Source organism: Euwallacea fornicatus, chromosome 13, assembly GCF_040115645.1.
Source record: "Euwallacea fornicatus isolate EFF26 chromosome 13, ASM4011564v1, whole genome shotgun sequence".
Taxonomy (NCBI): Eukaryota; Metazoa; Arthropoda; class Insecta; order Coleoptera; family Curculionidae; genus Euwallacea; species Euwallacea fornicatus.
In genome coordinates, this window is record NC_089553.1 from 2023415 (window position 1) to 2044669 (window position 21255).

The following is a 21255-nucleotide window of genomic DNA, read 5'->3' on the forward strand; positions in this document are numbered from 1 at the left end:
CTTTAAAAAATAAAATTATTGGAAACAAATAAACTCTTTATTCCATTATACAAAATTGAAATTCTTACAATAAATGCTCAAATTAAACTTCGGTAACAATTTGGTAACAACTCAATCGTTCGTCGAATTATTTTATGCAATTATCCAGTATTGCTTCTGTTATTAATTCCATTTCAATTCAAATTCTAAGAAGTCGATTATTTCAATTTTGTGGTGTATTTTTGCAAACTGAATCTTTTAAGTGAGTCTACAAGAAAAATCGAGAGGCGTCAAGTCTGGCGATCGTGGCAGCCCTTCTATTGCGTCTCTTCTACAAATCCATCTGCTGGGGAAAATCTTATCAAGGTATTGTCTCTCGGCCATAGCATAATGTGGTGCTGCACCGTCTTGTTGGAATTAAATATTATTAGCTACTTGTGTTCCATTTTCTCCAGGAAAAATTGCGACGACTGATGGAACTATTTCGTTTTGCTACAAGTGCAAGTATGATGTATTATTTAAGCTCCCTTCCATGAAAAATGGACCGATAAATTCCCATCTAGATATTGAATTTTTGCGAATGGTGTGCATGTGGAGTATGCATCCAAGGAGGTTTGTCTGTACATCAGTACCGATACTTATGTCAATGAACAGTTCCGTTTAAGCAAAACGTTGTTTCATCCGAAACTGAAATTCTAGAAAAGAACTTATTATTCTGAATGCCTTTTTGGTTGCGTCAATTCACAAAATTCCATCCTTCCATCAAAAACTCTAGGCGCCAACTCTTGGGTTAGGGAAATATTGTATGGATGAAATTGTTCACGTTTTGTAGATACACCAATTGCATCTACAAGTTTACTGATAGACTGTATGGGATTTTCATCGATAGATAAAAGAATGTCTAGTGCTTTATCGCCACCAACTGTTGTTCAAGATATTCGACATTCTCGATCAGCTTCCACACTTCTAGTTTGTTGAAATTTTTTACATACATATATATATATATACATGTTTATTTCATAAGAAACAGGTTATTAACCAGCTCGTCTTTCTGCCTATGATACAGTTAATTGTGTATAACAAAGAAAAACAAAAAAGGAGGTGATTGTATTTTCAATCCGAATAACATTCCGAGAGGGTCGTGGGAGGGGAGATGTATCGGGATTATCTCGTCTGTTTTACTATGCAAAAGAGGTCCAGTATAGTCCAGTTGTGAGTGTTGAAATATTTTATTCATCCGACAAACTACACTTCTATCAATAGGTAGTTCTGGATATTTCTCATTAGATATGAGACACACCGCTTAGTAAGTTCTTTTGCGATCTTCATACCTCAAAAATAATAAAAATTCGAATTCTTTGCGTCTCAGATAAGCGATCGATTTTTTTGGTAGCATTACTGTGATAGACACCTGACAACTGAATTCGACTACTAATGAATTCTGTGAAAATCAAAATATTTTGCATCTAAAAAATTGTTTACATTGAGAACACCAGCGAATTTCTACGTCTTATTATTGTTTTTTCAGTCTCTTTCAAAGTAAAATAAGAATGGATTGTCTGTGTAGAAAGCCAAGATTAAAACTTTAAATCTTTTTTAGATATGGATTTTAGTCTATTTTTTTAAGGAAACTATAGATCCAATTTCATTTCTAATTAAACAGCTGTATCCCTTATTGAATTACCTATCAATTGAAATAATGCAATGGATAGCTCTCTATTTGAAAATAAAAAATTAGTAGGAGCAGCAGCATGGGGCAGAAAATTTTTTATATCGAACAATAATGAGTTAAATGCCTTTTTTTAAATAAAACCACACGTGTTTGTGCATTTTCAAAAAATATCAAGTTTATGCAAGCTCTATATAAACGTGTTGCAATACTTTTTACAAGCGCTGTATTTACCGCAGTACTCTGACGGGTGGGGATCATTGTGACGTAACTTGAACTTGAACTGAAGAGATTACGACTTAACTACCATTACGGACGACGTCATGAAGATCCCCTCCGTTACAAAACGCATTGTCAATTGTGTCGCCGCAGACCCACCTTTCAGGAACACTCGGTATAATTCCGTACTGGTAATTGCACAACACTTAAAAAACTTCCTATCTTGGAAAAATTATTATTGAAATGACAAGATAAACGTTTTCTACACCCAACAATTCAGTGTTTTGTACCGCAATCGGGGTAATCGCGGTGTAATAAATTGGGGATTGCTAATTGCTCTTAATCCAATAATAACTGTTCATTGTTATTTGCCCAAGACATGATGAAACGTCGGCAAATCTATGAAATCGGTCGTGATTTGGATTAACGTTTCCTTTTCTAATTGAGGCAAATAGTGTTGTTTTTGACAATTGTGTTAATCGGGAATTAATTAGCATGATTAAGCGCCGTGTTTGATGAAATAAAGAATTCGTGCGGGTATAACGAGTACTAATGGTTGGTGTAAACCGAAAAATTTAGCACCTGATCGTATTTACATAAACGATCGGAATGCAGATGTTCCTCAAGACAAAACGAAGAAGTATCATTATCAGGCTCGACAAGTTTCTCTAAAAGGAATCGAGGAAGATATTACTTTTACTTTCTCCATCGCGACTGCAAACCCAATACAGGTATTTTGTATAGCCTAGCGGATTTGCTTGGAGAATCTCAGATCGATTCACATATAATCAAGCACACTCCACGGTGACGAAATGAAGCGGAATTTTCCCTTGTGTCGCGTTGTAAAAATATATTTTTAATAGCCTTATTTAGATACAGTTTTATGTATTAACTGCAGTAAAATCCAGCTAAAACTGCTGAACTAAATTGGACCGGTTTCAGTGTCAGTCCTTAACCCTGACCAAACTCGTTGACGAAAACCAGTCAAGTATGTGAGAATCTTCACTTTCTACATACTTTCAGTATTTGTCTTGAGTTTAAATTCTTTAAGATTATTGAGGTCCGAATGAAAGGAGCTTACGGATATTTGAGGAAATAAAATAATGGCATCCACGAAACAATGGAGTACGTATACATAAATAACACGAGCAGTGGACCTATTGGAAAATTACAATTTCGAAGGAAATAAATTAGAATTCCTGTCGGAATTTCGGTCGTTCGAAGCAGGATTTATTACACGCATTAACCCGATTAAAACTCCGGACCGAAACATTAAAATCTTAATGTAAAACGTTCAAATCTTCCTGCGTCGCTGTTGGACAACTTCGTGCCCGAATCCGCATTACGGCACATCCAGATTAAGTTTTAAATTATAAATGAAGTCCCCCCCAAAACCCGAATTTATATAGAGCAAGGATAATCCGAGATTAATAATAACATCCTACGAACTAATTATTACGGATTAAGGTTCCGCTTGTTCGCTACTATATTACCGACCTCTCGATATACCTACTAGTTCGAATGCCGAGGCTAAATTAAATAGTCAGGCCCTTAGGTGCGGGAATTTATGACTCAATTACATCTCGATTCAGGGCAAGGAAATTGGCGAACGCAAAATGGAAAAAAGCAGGCTCAAAAACGAAATTATTCAAGAGTTTTTTCAGGGGCAATGAAATTTTAAACATTTGTGCTCGGTCAACAAAATTATTCGCTTCATTGACCAGCTGGGCTCGTATAAACGAATGCAAATTCCGGCTGTGCCCAACAAATAGCACAATTTGGTTCAATTAATGCTTGTATGAAGCTGCAGTTTCAATTTTTCTGGGTTTATGACAAAAGAACTTATAAAACGTAATCTAATAGTGACCTGTATGAATTTCAGAATTTTGTTGTTTCATCAATAATTTACACAAGTGCAACTATCACAAAACACCTTTTTTCGAATTCGCTTTAACGTTGAAAAATTCCAAATACTCCCGCAGATATCCGTGGAAAAACGAATGTTCGTCTTTCTTAAATATTTTAATAACCATCCATGGCAGAAAAAATATGAAACTAGCAGCTTGCTCGGATATTTATTTGTTGCGATCCAAATACTGCTGAATTTTACAGTGCTCCTGGCACATTCATCTACCGTTACTGAGATGAGCTAACTACCGACGGTATTTAAAAAGTATGATTCAAAATTATGGCCTTTAACGCACTCCATAAAAAATCCATGGACGTCAGATCAGGAAACCTTGCAGGCCGCTCCACTGAAACATTTCTACCTCTTTTTCCAATTAATTGTTGTTAAAATGTATGGTGCAGAAGTTCGCACACGTTCGCGGTGTAGTGCAGAGGAACGCCGTTGTGCACACGCCCCATCTGAACAAGAGGCCTAACTTTCATTAAACCTCACGATAGGTTGTGCAGAAAATCCTCATTCAGTCTGAGCGATAAAATAAAAGGACCCAAAAGGGAACTATCGATAGTTCCAAACCAAACATTAATACGAAACTCTCGTTGGCAATATTCAACTTTTTGCGCACGGGGACTTTGCTCTGCGTATTCATGCAAATTGTGCAAGTTGAACATACCTGAACGCGTGAAACCGGCTTCATTGGTAAATAAAATGTTTCTGGTGACGTCATTATTAATTACCCGACGTTCTGGATGAAATGGCAAAAATCCAGTATTCTCTCAAAGCCAAGAAGCAGGATTTCTTTTACTTTTATCGCCGGATAGGGATGAGGGCATTGTTGCCTCAGGATCCGATTAGCTATCGAGGATTTGTTCTTCCCGTGCAACTTGTGTTAGCGGACGACGACCACGGTCAACAGGTGGAAGAGCAAATTGTCCTGTCCCTTGCGAGGACCTAACCACCCGTAGAAATGTTCGGCGATCGGGTTTCCGACGATACGGGAAGTGCGCCGCATAAACCGTAATGCAAATTGTCAGATTATCTTCACAAAAACCCATAATTTTAAGGATATCGATCGTTTCTTCATTAGAAAACGCCACTATTGATTAAAAAAAAACAACACAAAAGAAAAACTTTTAATAATTTGGATAAATTTTTCCATTGTCTATAAGTGACTTCAGCGTTCACATCGACAGGTATCGATAATTATCGGAGTGATGACAGATTGTTGTTCTCTATAAGAAAAGTGAATTCTTTTTTTTTTCGGCGTGAAACGTTAAGGGTGCGAGAAATTTTTGAAGAGATCGAAAAGTTGGACAAAATGTCAACATATCATCAAAAAAAAAAAAAAACTAACGATGCACCTACCCAATGAAATGTTCTGGTCATTTTGATATGAAGATGGCTAAAAATTTAGCACTTCAACATTGCGAATAGACAGGAATGTTACATAACAATAATCTCTGCACCAATGCACAATGGGTTTCATTGAAAAACATCGAAGCACTTACCGGATATAGCAAAAAACATTTTTTTTCCAAAAACTTTATCCGTCAATAGCATTTAAACGAGACGCCTCTTTCAAATACATTTTTTAAACAAATCTTAATGTATTAACCTAAATAATTTCATGATGCTATTTGTGACTTGAATTCCTGGGGACACGCGCATGGAAATTTTGAGTATTCCTAAGATTTTTTTAAATGCCGACTTCACGCAGGACCGGCTAAGGAACAACGGTTACCATGGCAACATATTTTCCGAAATTCTTCGATGGAAATATTGTATCTCCGAAATTAATAACATGTCTCCCCGGCCTAAAAACGCTTCAAAAGAGCCGAGACACTGCGGACACACAATACACTGGCGAGCATAAAATTCGGGTCACTTCGAAAATTTCAAATATAAATGTATCGAAAGATAAGTGATATTTTTCGCTGGCATACCGGCATTGCTACATGAAATTTCGGATCATTGGGAAAATGTTTACGGTTCTGCATGGTTCTACCATGAAAAAAAAAATTGATAAAATACCTTCAATATCAAAATGTTACAGTGCTTGGGTAATGGACATCTGTACAATACATCGGTTATTTGGGTACAGGATGGTGTTTTTTTTTACCATTTACCCTTAACAAAGTTAAAGAACCTCAGAATCGATAAAGGCTATCCTTTTTTATTTTTTTGGAAGTTAGGAAGGCAAAAATTTCGAAAATACTAAAGTGACCCGAATTTTATGCTCGCCAGTATATTTCCCGTTTTCACAAGATATTTTGAGTATTAGAGACCGAGTTCAACAAAATCACATCTGAATGTTGCTTATGAGGGAACGAGTCTTTAGCAGCGCAAATTGGGAATCACACAAGTTACGGATAAATAATAGATTTTGATGGAATAATTCTAAAATCAATGATGGACACTGAAAACGGCAACGTTGCAACAGTCATTTGTCTAGCCGCCCTCTTTTTTCACGCAGACTTTTGTGCATCATTTATGATGTCAGTCCATGTGTTGCTAAACTTCGATCAAGAATTCGGATAAAAATAGTTGTTTATTATCAAAAATAATAATTATCAACCGAGAGACGATAAAACTTAAGGGGCATTTTCGTCCATTCTCCATCTTATCTGAAGCATAATTACTCGAAATTCTTACATTTCATTCCACCATCGGGTTGCTATCCCGGATATAAATGCATAATCATTCATTGGCAATTTGGTGCCCAATATACGCAACACAATAATTAAATTCCTTTTGTGGGTTCCTAACTCGTTAGACTTGTGGAACATAATATATCCGGATTAATGAACCTTTCCAATACGAAAAAACGTTGTATTATTGATGGTAAATTGAGCAAACACACTAGTTAAGTAAGTACCGTAAATACCACGCCGAAAAAAGCTGTTGATTAATGATTGTGATGTTGATAATTCCTAGACGAATGTATAATACAAACCAATATATTTCGGCCTCAGGGTGTCATATTAAGTGTGCAATGTTTGTTTGAGAGGTTTAAGGTCTTGCCGCCATCGCAATTCTACGTCATTAATTAGTAATAATCCTTCCTTTATGTAGAGCTTAGGCATATTGTGGTGAAGACTGAGGAGCTGTGAGATGTCAGCCCAAGAAAAGGCTGTTTTGAAATAAGTAACAATACGTGCCTTTCTACGATATCAACAATAAGTCTTGAAACCACATTTTCATATACAGGGTGTCCCACAAGTGTTTCATTATATTTCAGTGTGTAATAGTACATTGAAAAATAATATGACTCCCTATATAAACCATATTCCAATAATGCTTCATTAAGAAGATACAGGGTGTTAAACTTTACTTAAAAAATCTAACTTTTATTGATATATTCAAAACCGTTTGAGATATGTAAGTGAAATTTGGCATGTTTTGAGAGTTAATGTAGACGCATTTATTTATGCAAAAGGGCTATTTTTCGTTTCACCAGTGACGTGCGTACGGACACCTCTCAGCACATTTATAAAGAAAAACATGGTGCGCCACTGCTTTTTATCAAAATAAAAATTATTTTTAGAAGTTTAATTTCATTTAGAAGAAAAATGCTCACTTGACTCTTTTTCGTCCGACGTATCGTTTGCCAGTAAAAAATTGAATACCGTCTATATGCACGATATTCTCTAAATGGTTTTAATAATATCAAGTTTGTTTTAAATATTATTAATTTGCTATAACATTATAGAAATTGTTCAAATTGGTGGCCATTTTGTTCAATACATAATTGAGCTCGCCTGTTCATTGATACTCTGATACGTTGAAATATTCCAGGTGTGTTTTTTTTTAAGTAAAGTTTAACACCCTGTATCTTCTTAATGAAGCATCATTGGAATATGGTTTATATAGGGAGTCATATTATTTTTCAATGTACTATTACCCACTGAAATATAATGAAACACTTGTGGGACACCCTGTATATCTAACTAATTTTGCAATATAGCGATATTCTACGACCGTTTAAGAGGACGTGAATTGAAACTTGAATTCCCCGCATGCACAGTGATTCTGATTAGTTTTTCGAGCCGTGAAAAAGGCGTAAAATAAAAAACTTTTGGTCGTTTCCCAATTAGTCCAAATAGGGGATAATCATTGCCAGAAAAGCCGAACTATAATTAAGAAAGATTCAATCCAAACGGAAAAGACTGGCTCTATTTCCTGGACCCAACCGAGGGTGTATTGGATCTATATAACTCACTTTGGCTAATCCAAACACAGCCGTTGTTGTACTTGGTTATCTCAGTCCGCCAGTTTATTTTCTTTATCGCTTTTCCAGGCCTCCGCCGTTTCCAGGATTTCTGCCTACTTTTTGTGTTTCCTAAGTTCTTAAGCTTTCGCAGCTTAACTGTCCGGTTTCTCGTACTTTGCCACCGTTTATTTTCTCTACGTCCGTTTTATAATGACAGGTGGGTGGAGAAGCTCCCAACTAAAATTCGGTTCCGGCCAACTTCTCTATTCTTCAATTGCAGAACTTTGGAGACCATCAATTTTCAATGAACGTCAAGAATTGTTACTTATGGAAACAAATACGGACAACCTTCATTAATCGTCCATCTTTGTGGCACTCGGACGTTTTTCAAATGAGGCGGCCATATTCTTTTGACAAAAGAGCAGCGCCGCGTTGCCATTTCTTGTCGGAACTCGTTTCCGGAAACAAAATTAATTTCTCACCTTCGCGTTGTTTTCCTTCAACCTCCTCATAAACCATAAAGTGTCATAGATCCCATTGCGGGGTGACTATTTAAATGGTAATTTATATACCTAGAGGCGGTTTAATTTCGCTAATTACCGCATTAATAATGATTAGGCCCGAGTAATTCATAACTTGGACCCCACAAGTTTGGGCCATATCGGTCGCCGATGCTGTACATTTTACGCACCTGTGGCTGTCCCCTTGATTACGTAACACGCAACTTTTTAATACCTCGATAAGCATGCCTGAACATGCGCATGAATAATTGACCAGCAAAAAACTTTGTTTTTGTGTCATATATAAAATAAATAAAGTTGTTGAATTTAATATTTAGAAACAATGATATCAAAACGACAATTTCGTTGGCCAATTTTACACTATTAGAGCGTATCGATAGGCGCAATCCAACGAGCATTTGAGTATGTTTAATTTCCATGTTTATCAAAACAAAACTTTAGGTACCCTACATGACGTGAATCGCAAGTACTAGTAGTGCCAACTGCACCTATCCATACACATATCCTTATATAAACTCATATTGAGGATTGTTGAGTAACAATGAGATAATCCACCTACCCATAAAGGGCAAAAAATCGTAGAAATTACAATTACAAATAGCGAGAAGAAAACTATTTGATTGAACTGTGCGTGCTAACTAGGGCAGCCACACCCATTGGTGACCTAGAGCTAATTACCTTTGAAGAGTTATATTATTGTTAGGAAGGATTGTCGTACAAAGTGGGGCAGTGCGGATCAATTACAAGCGGTGAACTTGGCTTATGATCGTATCAGCATGAGTTATGGTTCACTGAGCTGATACGTCTCAGCAATGAATTACACACTTTTGCGGTATTGAAAAACAGCATTTGGAGAAAAATTCCCACCACAAAATCGGAGAAAAGTGCTTTCACTTGCATCTTGCGCTGGAAAACGGTTCTATTGAGATAATTCTGCAAGAGAGAGAAAGAGAGTGGCAAAGAGGAACTTTCCGTTTACATGAGATTACAGCGCAATTAAATTGTTGATTTACATGATTTTACAATAAGAAAGAAAGTTTCTTTGATGTGGAAAAAACTGAACAGGTCAATAGGAGGTGGTATCAGCTTGTGCCTTGAACTCTTTTAGAGAGGACCTGCACAAAGACAATAACCGGAAGTGTTAGATATATTTTCACAACTTTATTATATTAATGTTTGTCGTAAATTAATAAATAATTGTGCCCAACAACGTTTCGCAAGCAATAACTACTGCCAAGGAGAATATACTTTTGTACCATTGCTAAGTAAACGTGCGTATAACTATCAATTCATTACATCTGAGTGCCCATTAAATAATTGCTAATTTATAGTTAATTGTCATTGTACGGCTGCAAAGAAAATCTTGACCTTTTCATTGCAGATATACAATTTTAAATCAAACGAAAAACAAAGTTTCTCTTTATCTCGACTGTAGAGTCTTGAAGAAATCAATGTTTTTCGACCGAGAAGACGTCGGAAAAATTTTATTTGTTTACAAATCGAGACACTGACAATCCTCGGTATCTGAAGGACATCCGAGCAAAAGAGAAACTTACGATTACACTCCTTTCTGGCTCTCCTCAAGAAAATTGCGCCACTCGCTTCGCTAGTGACGTCAACTTCTTCATCGGGGAGAATAGCCTTCATTATATGCTTGTCTAATAATGTATCTGCTGTTATAGTAACCAATTAGTCGTAATTAAAAAAAAAAAAAACTTTTGGCATTCAATGAATAGGTGTTTTGGTGTTTCTTTTCGGTCTCAATTATCTTCATGCTGGTAACCCCAATTTCACAATCATCCAGAAGTTGACAACAAAAGCAACCGACTTATCATTATCTGGAACACTGTTAAATCACCGGTGCTATTTCGCTGTAACATAATGTCGGCAATTGTCAGCAAAACGAGCCATATATCTCTGGTTATAACCACCCACTCGAACTTCTTTCTCAGCCGTGTACTTTTGTATCAGTGCCAGTTTAAAATTGCCAAACTTAAATTCCCCTGTCGTCTTTCCATTTTCCCCCAACAAGTGCCATATATACTAAAGTGTAATAAGTATCTGTCCGCAACACAACCGGGCTTTTTGTCACTTTTCTTAATATTAAGTCTCCCTGGAAATTACGATCGTCATATAGTAAAGTAATACGGGCTCTTAGAGGAGAGAAAAGGACACTTTCCGCCTTCAAATAGGGTATACATAACCGTGACAGCTTTGTGTTTATTTTTAATACGTATATCGAGCTAATGGGGTGACTTTATAGTAGAACCTCTTAGATGATAAGAGCGGTAAATTAAAACCTTGTTACCTCTTATATTTATCGCCTTCGTAGTTGGAAGCACGTGAATCAATAAGGATGGAATCGAAGTAAAATGACTTCACATTTTTAATCGAATGGTCGACTTCAATGCCCCCTGGAGCAATCCAGTTTTAGGAGTATTCCCCATCAGTTTCATTTTACAGTCCCTGAGAGCCTTGGCGAAGAGGAAGTTTTACTTTTATGGGGAGTATTGAAGAGGAACTAGTTTCTATTTTGCAAGTGGATTGTGAATGAGGGGACGAATTATGAATAACTTTAAACAAGCGAAACAGTAACATTAAGGCAACTTTTTCATATTCCGGATATGCGCACACCGGCAAAGTTATGAAAACAATAATTATTGCTATTAACGAGAAAACGAATTTTGGGGTGTTAAATTTTGTTTTTGCTACCACTGCACCATGCTCTTATCCTCTGACATGTGAGAAAGGAGATACATCTATTACCGGATCATATAACTATCTCTGTCATTTTTTTGTTAGATAAAGACAAAAAATTGTATAATCGTCCTATTACTCATAGTGAGGACATTTACATGCAGCCTCGATAGAGTTGGCCAATGTTAATGTTCGTGTATAAAGGTATTTTATGGAAGGGTGATATTTTAATTGAGTGATTATGGCTCGGCTTTGGGGAGTTTTTGCATCATTAATATGCAGATTTCCAGTGTGGTGAATCAGAAAAATTGAAACACAAAAAATGAAATGTCGGTTTTGTGCGTGCGCCTATTTTAATAGCGATTTTGGTTGATTGAACGGGTCTTATAATTTCGTGCAACATTTTTAATGAAAAATTCAGGACAAGTGGCCAGTTGTCAAATTCCATTTTCTATATTCTCATTGCAGTTGGCAACCATTTTCAGTCTAGCCATTCGAGTCACGCTCCACTTTCTATCTGACTTCCATCCGCTGTAGTCTTCTTATTGCTATCTGTCAGATGGGATTGCGTTATTTCACATGTTATCGAGCAATAATCTGATGACATTTCTCGTATTGATGTTAAAGGACCGTCGAAGATTCGGCAGGAGATGAGGGGTTTGGCCCCTTTTTTCCGTACGAAAGTCACGTCTGGTCCTGACGTAATAACGCCCCGAAAATCATTTCCGTCTAGACGTCTGTGACGGCTCATATAGACGAAATTATTCGCTTTTAAATAAACAACTTATGCATATAAGTCAAATACTCGGGTTTCGAGTAATCCATCACCCATGGCGTCGTGTACGTTATGAATTTTCGGGTTGCCGCTGCAACTTTGAAATATCTCGAGGCATTACTGCAGCGAACGGCACATGCTGCAAGAAACTGCCCCTTTTTCTCGTAAAGTTTGCAAGAAAAATTATACGAAAACAATTTTCTAGCTTATGGAGTCAGGCGACCCAGAAAAAGAATAAATTGAGTCTTTAAACTTTATGAAAGTAAGAGATTATTTCCAGATTACCCGGGGGAAAATGAAACGATTAACTGTATTATTCCCTTGGGGAGAACTTATTTGGGGACCCAGTTAACTCGCTTTAAGAGGGATAAAACAATACAACTTCCCTCTTTCGGCTAATCGGTTTGTCGATTGGAAGACCTGATTCCAATATACATATGTATATATATACAGGGTGTCCGGCAAGTCGATACAATAATTTTAGGGGGTGATAGATTACGTGATTCTGAATCGATTTAACCAAACGTACCTACACTGCCGTCCATAAGTATTTGCCCACCCCAGAATTTAACGGAATAATGAAGAAAGAACAATATTTGGAAATTTTAAAGAAACAAATGTTACCCTCTGGACGTCGTATTTTCGGGCAGAAATTTATTGTTCAACAGGATAACGATCCGAAACACAAACCCAAACTCTGCAAATCTTATTTGAATCAATAGAAAACCGAAAATAAACTTGAGGTGATGGAGTGGCCACCACAGTCGCCTGACCTCAGTCCCATCGAATTATTGTGGGATGAGCTCGACAGGAGGATAAGAAGCAAGTGCCCATCATCTGAGGAATCCTTGTGGATGATGTTGCAAGAAGCATGGCGTTTAATATCAAGTAAAACGCTAACAAAGTTACTTGAAAGAATGCCACGGGTATGTGCAACAGTTATAAAAAATAAAGGTAGTCATATTGACGAGGCTAATGTTAAAGACGAAGTTTGGAAATAAAGGCAATTTGTATTTAAAATAAGTTCTAAATAATATCTGTAATTAATTTTAAGATATAATGTGATTAAATGAAAATTTCAAGGTGGGCAAATACTGATGGACGGTAGTGTATATACCAAGTGTTATAGTTTTCCTGATAATTCAGTTTTTAATATTTTTTAATTTAACCGTGCTCTTTCACAATTGTTGGAGGGTAGAAGAACTCCAAACCTTTTAATCACAAAAATGTACTAAACTTTTTTATTGCCTATAGATAATTGTTTAAATTATTTAAAGGGTAAAATCTAAAGTGGCTTTGTTACCTACTTAGAACTACATAAACATGATCTTCCGAGCTTGTAATAAAGCGAAGAGTCAAATTCAAACATGGATTTAATTTAAACGCTTAGGTGTAGGTTTATTCAAATATCTTAAAAACTTCCTTAGGCAATAGTCTTTCAGTCATGCTGAAAAGATTCTTAAGAAACATTTTAAAAATGAGAGAAATTAACTTTTTATGTACCCGAGCAGCGCCTCCACCAAAACGTTATCTACTAAAAATGATATTAAAAATGAAGATGTTTGCTAAAAACGCAAATGTGCTGGATAGACGTCAATTTGGAAGAATTTGTATTTGATGACATCACCAAGTATTCAGGTAAAACAATTGTTTTTATCACCCCCTAAAATTATTGTATCGACTTGCCGGACACCCAGTATATATATATTTATATATATCATGGAAAAATTGAATGCATGACCTCAGAGTGAAGTAATAAAAATGTCATTAGTCAAGCAGCAACACGTGTAAGACCGTCGTTAATCAATCAATACGAAGTTCGATGTCCTAACAAATGATATAGGTTTTCCTTAAATTACTTATGATTTGTGCCCATATTAGAAACCCAGAGCTAATAGACCGCCGCAAATGAGGTTTATCTAGACATGGTATCTCCTTGTAAGTACGGGAGAAGTCAATCAATAACCGATTATTAAAGAATGTCCGCTCGCCTTCTGTTGCCGCGGAACTGTATTAACGCCATCCTAAATAACTATTCGTTAGTTTTTCCCTTTCTCTGTATAAAACAATTTCGACACACATTGTTTCTCTCTATAAAACTCGTAAACACATACCTTTAACTTCGATTACGTAAACCTCAAGGAATACCCATCATAATCACAGAAAATAAAAACGAAAGCTGCCCCGATAATTAATAATGCTATACATTTGCAAGTGTAATTTTTACACAACCAATGTAATTGTTTCACGCTAGACACAGTATTATGTATACAGGCAATGGGAATGGTTAATTAGATTTCAGTTCGCATAGGCCGTAAGCGAAATTTTAAAGAAATACCCGACGAAGATTGTACCTAAGATGGCCATTGTCAAACGGGACACGTAGTTAATTTACGAAAAAAGACGAGAAAAATAGTTGACTAGTCTCGAACATAGCGTGAATAAGTAATTTTTTAAACGAAACATGTTGCATGTCAAATAAAGTTTGTTTCTGATGCTAATCACAAGGGGCGAAGTGGGCGCAATAGGGATTGACCGGATCTTTAAAAATTCGTTTACTGAGATTTTTATTCGCAAATTAGGAACGAAAGGAGAGCAAATTTTGCCCATTAAATTTCGCAATTGTCCCCACTGTACCAACGTTATCAACTGCGGAAAAGAGAGCATCAGTAGCACCCAGATCATAAAGCTGTCTTGTCACTATGTTTTTACCCTTATCTTCGGAATGGACAGTTCATAATGGAATGGACCTTTGAAATTCAACCCTGTCTTTTCGGCATTTGTTGTAAATGGGGAAAGTACATAAATACTAATTAGATTTATTTGTGTTTCTTTTTCTAGATCGTTAGTAAAGATTAAAATTAAAAGTGAGGTTGGGTTTGTTGCTTCACGTGCGAGGTTACGTGGAACATATCAAAGACATACGGCCCCAGTGTCAAATCGTTCCGAAGCCTAGTTTGCCGGTGTTTTTTTTTAAATCGCGGTTAATTGCATATGTCTGCCATGCACCAATATTAATATTTGTGCATAATTCGGTAGATACATGGTATTTTAATTTAGAGAAATATTTGCAGTCATAAAACAGTAATTAGGAAAAAATTATACAAAACAAAAATACCAATTCTGTATATTGCTTAACGTTGTACATTAATATTAAACAATTGTATATAAACAAACATATTACGAATTTATTAAATTAATTCCGAAATTTCGCGAATTAAATTTCGGGAAACCATAGCTTAATTGTCCTCTTTAAAGCCAGGTGCGCCGCAATGCACAAACCTAATTTTTATGTAAATAAAACAATATTTGCATTTGCCCTACGAAAAGAATTAAATATGAAATAATATTTCGTGCACTTTTAATTAAATTTTATTCAAAATAGTTTTAAATAAGCCCCACAGCAAGCTATTAGTCGATAAATCAACACAAAAGCCATTTTATTTTTAGTCGTTTGTATTACAACTAAATTAAATCTACTTTTGCTTTATGGAAAATGTACGAGGGTTAGCTTTTATGTTTTACATGCAGAAACACAAACGGTGGCCCTACTCAAATGTCATTCATAAAAGTTAGCTTCAATGTTTAGTTAACCTAAATTCGAAGTGCCAATGCGATACGTCAAAATTGTCAAGTTGCTCGGACCATACAATTAAACCGAGGACACTGTCGCGCAGTAATTTTTTCCAATTTGGGAAGGCAATTATCTCAACAAGAATGCCTTGCTGAATTTATTTCTGTTTCTCGGGATGAAGCGCCATATCAATGGACAATTTCTCGTTGAAGGGAGAACTCAAACGTGGTGGAGAGACGAGTTTCAACGACGATCCAACGGCAAATGCACCAAAAACGGCAGTCACCCAGAAAAACTTCGATGGTGTGCGCAAGCGCGTTAAGGAACATTGAAATGTGACATATCACAGAATTGGGGTATCATTGGGGATTTGAAAGACCTGAACCCTGAAAATTTTGAGTGAAAAATTGACTACAACAAAATTAGTGTTTTGTTTAATGCTGCATCTATTGAGGAAAGAGCAGAAAGAAGCTAGGGTCACATGATATCAGCATATTTTAGGCCACTGCAACGAAGGAAACTCTAAAAACATGTACAGCATCGTGGATTTACTCGTATGAACCTGAAAATAAAACTCAGTCATCTGTTTGGGTTTTCCAAGGTGAAGAAAAACTAAGAAAAATCACTCATTCGCAGAGTGTATTAAAAAAAATGGTCGCGACATTTCTTTCAAAAGCAGGCCATTAGTAACAATTCTCTTGCGAGACGAAAGAACTTTTACTACCGATGTACAGTCATTTCTTTGCCGGAAGTGATCGTTGAACTTAGAAAAACCGACCCCAAACGACAAATGATCCTCCACCAAGACAATGCAAGTCGGCACATGGCTCGCAAAACAAAGAAATTTCTAACATAACAAAACGACGAATTGTTAGACCATCCTCCGTACAGATCCGATCTAAACCCTAACACTTTTCATACCTTTCCGACAATCAAAAACTGACTGCTTGGTCAAAGGTCTCAGTTGTCAGAAGACGCAATCGACGCCTTCAAAAACGTCATTTCGACTGTATCAACCGACGAGTAGAATAACTGCTTGATAACTGCTAGGAATGGTACCGGCGCACGCAAAAGTGTATTAATAATCGTAGAGAATATGCCGAAAAGCAATAAACGCCATCTATCGTTTTATACTAGTGCTATACGTAAAACTTAAAAGACAGCCCTCGTATTTGAGATTTAGTTTAGTTGTTAATTGACTCGATTTTTGGATGGCCCAAGTCGTTTGATTTAGCATTTAACTTAAGATTACAGATTCGGCTAATGCAAAAACGAAAATTCCGTTTAAACCTTGAAATAATGCTCCTTCATAATTTACAGGAACAAAAACGTTGCCGGGCCCGATCCGTCAACATTGTGGCACTTCATTGCCTCAAATGTATATGAATTTCCCGCTATTCTAAAATAGTATATAAATTTTTTATGCAAAACTAACGTCACGTTTTGCACCACTACCACTGGATAAAATCTTAAGAGTACCTTAGCGTGAAATGGCAATAGATGTAGAAATATCTCAGGAAAATAAGTTTCTTATCGAAACGCATCGCTTCAAGTTAAGGTTATACGATTTGTAAATTATGGTTACTTTTCAGTGGTTACATGGAATGAAGTGAGATTTTGTAACATAAGATGTAACGGTCAAGAAATATCAAGAAAAAATTTCTCGACAAAATGGTGAATCGAACGGCTTTTGTTGCTTCGTCTTAAGTATTTATCCCTCTTAATTAACAAACACTACAAAGCCAGTCCTCTGCTTGATTTTAGGGCCATTCACGAAACGTCCAAAGGATAATAATAAGGAGAGCGTCTCGGTCTCAGGAGAAGAATCTCCACTTTCCTGCCAGCTATTAAGGCCCTGATTCGACAGATGTAGGCCATTATTACAGTCGTCAAATGGCGTAAATTGACTTTCGCTTTAAGAAAATGTTACCGCTACTGCTCGTGCAATGCACTGAAATTAATATAAAAATCTGCGGCCTTCGCCATCACTCTGAATAGGGTTTTTGTTACTGAACGTATATAATCGCTAATCAGCGAATAAAACCGCATTTCATACATTAAGTAATATAAACGTTAACTATTAATGACAAACGTATCTTGCAATTTAATCATCTGATGATAGAAGAATTGTATTTTGAGTGTAACAGTATTTCTTGTTGAAGATGAAGTGTTAATTGATCTCTCTTAAGATTACTGTGTGAGGGTAATACTATGGGACGGTTTACATGAAAATAAGATTTACCTTTGCAACAAAAATTAAATTGACCTTAAAAATACTAATTCATTATTGTTCTAAATAAAATACTCAATTTGACTTTGAAATTTTGTATTTGCCACCATTGCAACTGACCCATAAAACAAGAGCGCGAATTACACTCTGATCACATAACTGTTTTGGTTTATCACGTGGGATTACGTAAAGTTGTAAAAAATAAAGTACCGAACAAGGATTGTATTTTGGGGCAAAAACAGAAAATTATTTCTAATAATATTTTTTTAGTTTGTATGCTAGTGGAGTTTATAGTAGTATAAGATGTTATTCGAGTAAATGAGGAAAAGATTGAGCCATTTATCAGGGTCCCAGTGGCGACATCATTCTTAGAATTCCATATAAATTTTTGGAAATTATCAGAACGCACGTTCTGATAAATTCCTATTTGGAGAAATCGGCACATATGGCAACGTAGTTGCAGTAAAATATAGAGCAGTGCTTAGAGTGACTGGGGAAAATATTCGGTCATTTATCAGAGCTCCAATGGCGGCATCAAAATTGTCTATTTATTGGAAATTTACAGTGCGTATGATGAGAAATTTCTAATCACACAAAAAGGGCACGTACGCCAATCTAATTGACTGTAAAAAGCGGAGCAAGTTTTGTAGAAATTGAAAATGAAAATTCACTCGTTTGTACTGTGTTCAATGAGACTACTCTACGCCACTGTTACTAACGGAATGGAGATAAAAATATTATATAAAAAAGGTATAAGGGCACTTAAAATCTGGTACCCGCTGTAACCAAACGAAACTCCTCCGCCTTAGTATTACTGAAGGAAGTTATCGAAGGTTCCAACGGCGGCATCCAATCATCCACTCCTGTCCCTGCCCAATTATTTAAGAATATATAGAGGTTGATAAAAGAATGTACCATCAATATTGGTAAAAATAGTAATTTATCAAATTTCATTGGTGGCGGCTGTAGTTTTTTGGGTCGGAAAATGTCCGGTCAAAAAATATATTTTGCTCGGCCAAATATTTGATCAGGGCATTACCAAACAATTTTAATTAACTTTAACCACTAGGAAAAATACTTTGCTTGTTCACATATTTGTCCTGTAGTTTAACGATGAACTGAATTTTCAATATCAAAAGTGTCAACTATTACTCTTTACGTTGTAAATATCACCCATGTTACCACTATTGAAGTTGCCGGAAAAATCCAAAAATTTCTGGTCAACTTCAATTTAACTTGTCCATCTTAATCAAATATTTGTGGGGTAGTTCATCCATCAGGCAATTGTCGTCCCGCCCGACCGAATTTTTCACTCTTACTTTAACGTTAGAAAACGTCATTTACATTCTTTAGGGACTCTCCATATACAGGGTGGCGCATCGAAAAGTTTACATTCAGGTTTTTTCTCTTGTAAACGAATAAACGAAAATAGTCCGGAACACAAAAACCTGAGTTTTTAAGGCTGCACATTTTTCACATATTTTTGCACCCCCTCTGCTCCGCTCTCTGTACGAAGGGGTGGCTGTCACCCTTAAAATCTTAAATGGAAAGGAGGGGGGCGAGTTATACTGTATTTTAAAGGAAATTGAATTCTCTTTGTTATGAGCCTTTCTAGTCGGAATCGATTGAGTAGTCCATGAGAAATAAAAAAAAATGAAACGTAAAGGGAACACAATTTCTTGGTACTTGTGTCAATGAAGTAAATGTTGAAAATGTTCACCTCAAGTCTCCGTGCAATTACAAAGGCACTATTCGAAATGTTCGCGAATGTTATGGGGTATTTCGGGAGTTACTTGTTGACACTTGCACATTATTCGTTGCCGCAACTCTTCTAAAGCACTGAATTTGGTTGCATAAATTTTAGATTTCGAATGTTCCCTCAAGAAAAATCCAATGGTGACAAATCAGGAAATCTTGCGGACCACTCGATATGACCTCTTCTCCCGATCCATCACCATACCCCGTCCGATTTCCACCCCCGATTTTCTAATAGCTGAAAATATTAATGCAACGATTCCATCCGATAAAGTCTTGAAGGCAACATTAACCTCTCAACTAAAGCACGAGAAGAAATGTTAAAAGCCCACAAAAAAAACCATCATATTAAAGTGTAATTTAAGCTTACGTTGTATTCTAAGGATAACACTTATAAATCGTCGTGATATGTCATAGAAATTATAGCAGTTAGATGCGCAAGGCTATGCTCAACAGGACATTAGTCAACAATACAGTGCCCAAAAGGTCAAGGATTTGCAATTTTATGAAGTTATCAAAATAATGTTTTGACCGTTTTAGCTTTAAATCGCACGTTAAGGCACAGCCGTGACAGTTCCTGAGATACTGGCACGGTTTGTTAGAAATACTGAAACAACTTCTTCAGTAATCGTGGTCGTGACGAAGAGCAAAAAATGTATGAAACGTGACAGGCTTCGATAAATAATATAACAGTTGATTTAATTATTGCATTCGGGTCTAAAAATCTTTGCCATGAAACCATTGCTGTTGAATACATTTCTTTAAGGAGGACTGCGCCTTCGCGGCCGAAGGTCGCAATTTTCACCACGGAATGGAAATTTTAATTACCATTCCCAGTCGATAGCAAAAACGTATGATTTGCATTAAAGCTCTTTCGAACATACGGCTTTGAAGAATTTTATTCACGTGTCCGTAAACGCGGAAAACCACAGCAAAAGGCAAAACATAAGTCAATATTTGCGTTCCTGAACAATACAAAAAGCTGAGAAACCACTGAATTATTAACTAATAATTTTTCAAAAACTTTCAAAGCAACGCTTCATCAGTCAGGATTTTGATCTCGTGTTTCATAAGCATCAGCAGATGCTTCAAGATCAAAAGTTTCTCTTTTAATCAATTATTCATTGGTATCACCGACCCTAAACAATAATCTCACTTTCTATCATCTGACTGAGAAGAGGGGTCTAAAGGGCCTCCCACTGATGACACTCCCGTTAAGAGGGGAGAGAGGGGGGAGGCGAATGACAAAAAAAGGGCAAGGTACTCACCGGAAGAAGCGCACTGTCTCGGAAAAGAGAGTACGACGATGACGCGCCCACAATGACAGGAAGAGAGAAGGAGAACCACTAGGCGTTTTGAAGTCTACACGGCGACTGAGGCAAAGACTTCGCGAAGACTGACGGTACTCCAGGGTACTGTTTTCTCTCTAGGTCATAAGAATATTCAGTGGGTACTGTTGTCGTATTGTTTGCCGGCGTGTGCACGTTGCAGCACCGGCACCGGTACTCAACCTTTGCGTAACTCTTCTCGTTAATTAATTGGAGCATCTTTGATAAGGTTCTTCTCGCTGGGTTCCCACGAGCCATTGTTTCGCCTCAGTGTCGAATCGGGTGTAGTGTTTCGCCAAGTGGTGCTCTTCTGCGTTAATTACGCCAGTAACTACAGTTTAATTAGGATAGTTGGGTGAATTTTTCTCCTTTGTTGTTTGCTAATTACTTGC

General features: G+C 36.6%; 1 protein-coding gene across 1 annotated transcript in view; it reads right to left on the reverse strand.

Annotated features, from left to right (window-relative positions):
• The window catches only part of LOC136343190 (uncharacterized), a 79831-nt gene extending 58878 nt beyond the window's left edge, over nucleotides 1-20953 (reverse strand). The window contains exon 1 of the mRNA XM_066289758.1: nucleotides 20804-20953. The gene's annotated coding sequence lies outside the window, so the exon portion shown is untranslated. The remainder of the gene's footprint in view (nucleotides 1-20803) is intronic.
• Nucleotides 20954-21255: the final 302 nt, after the last annotated feature.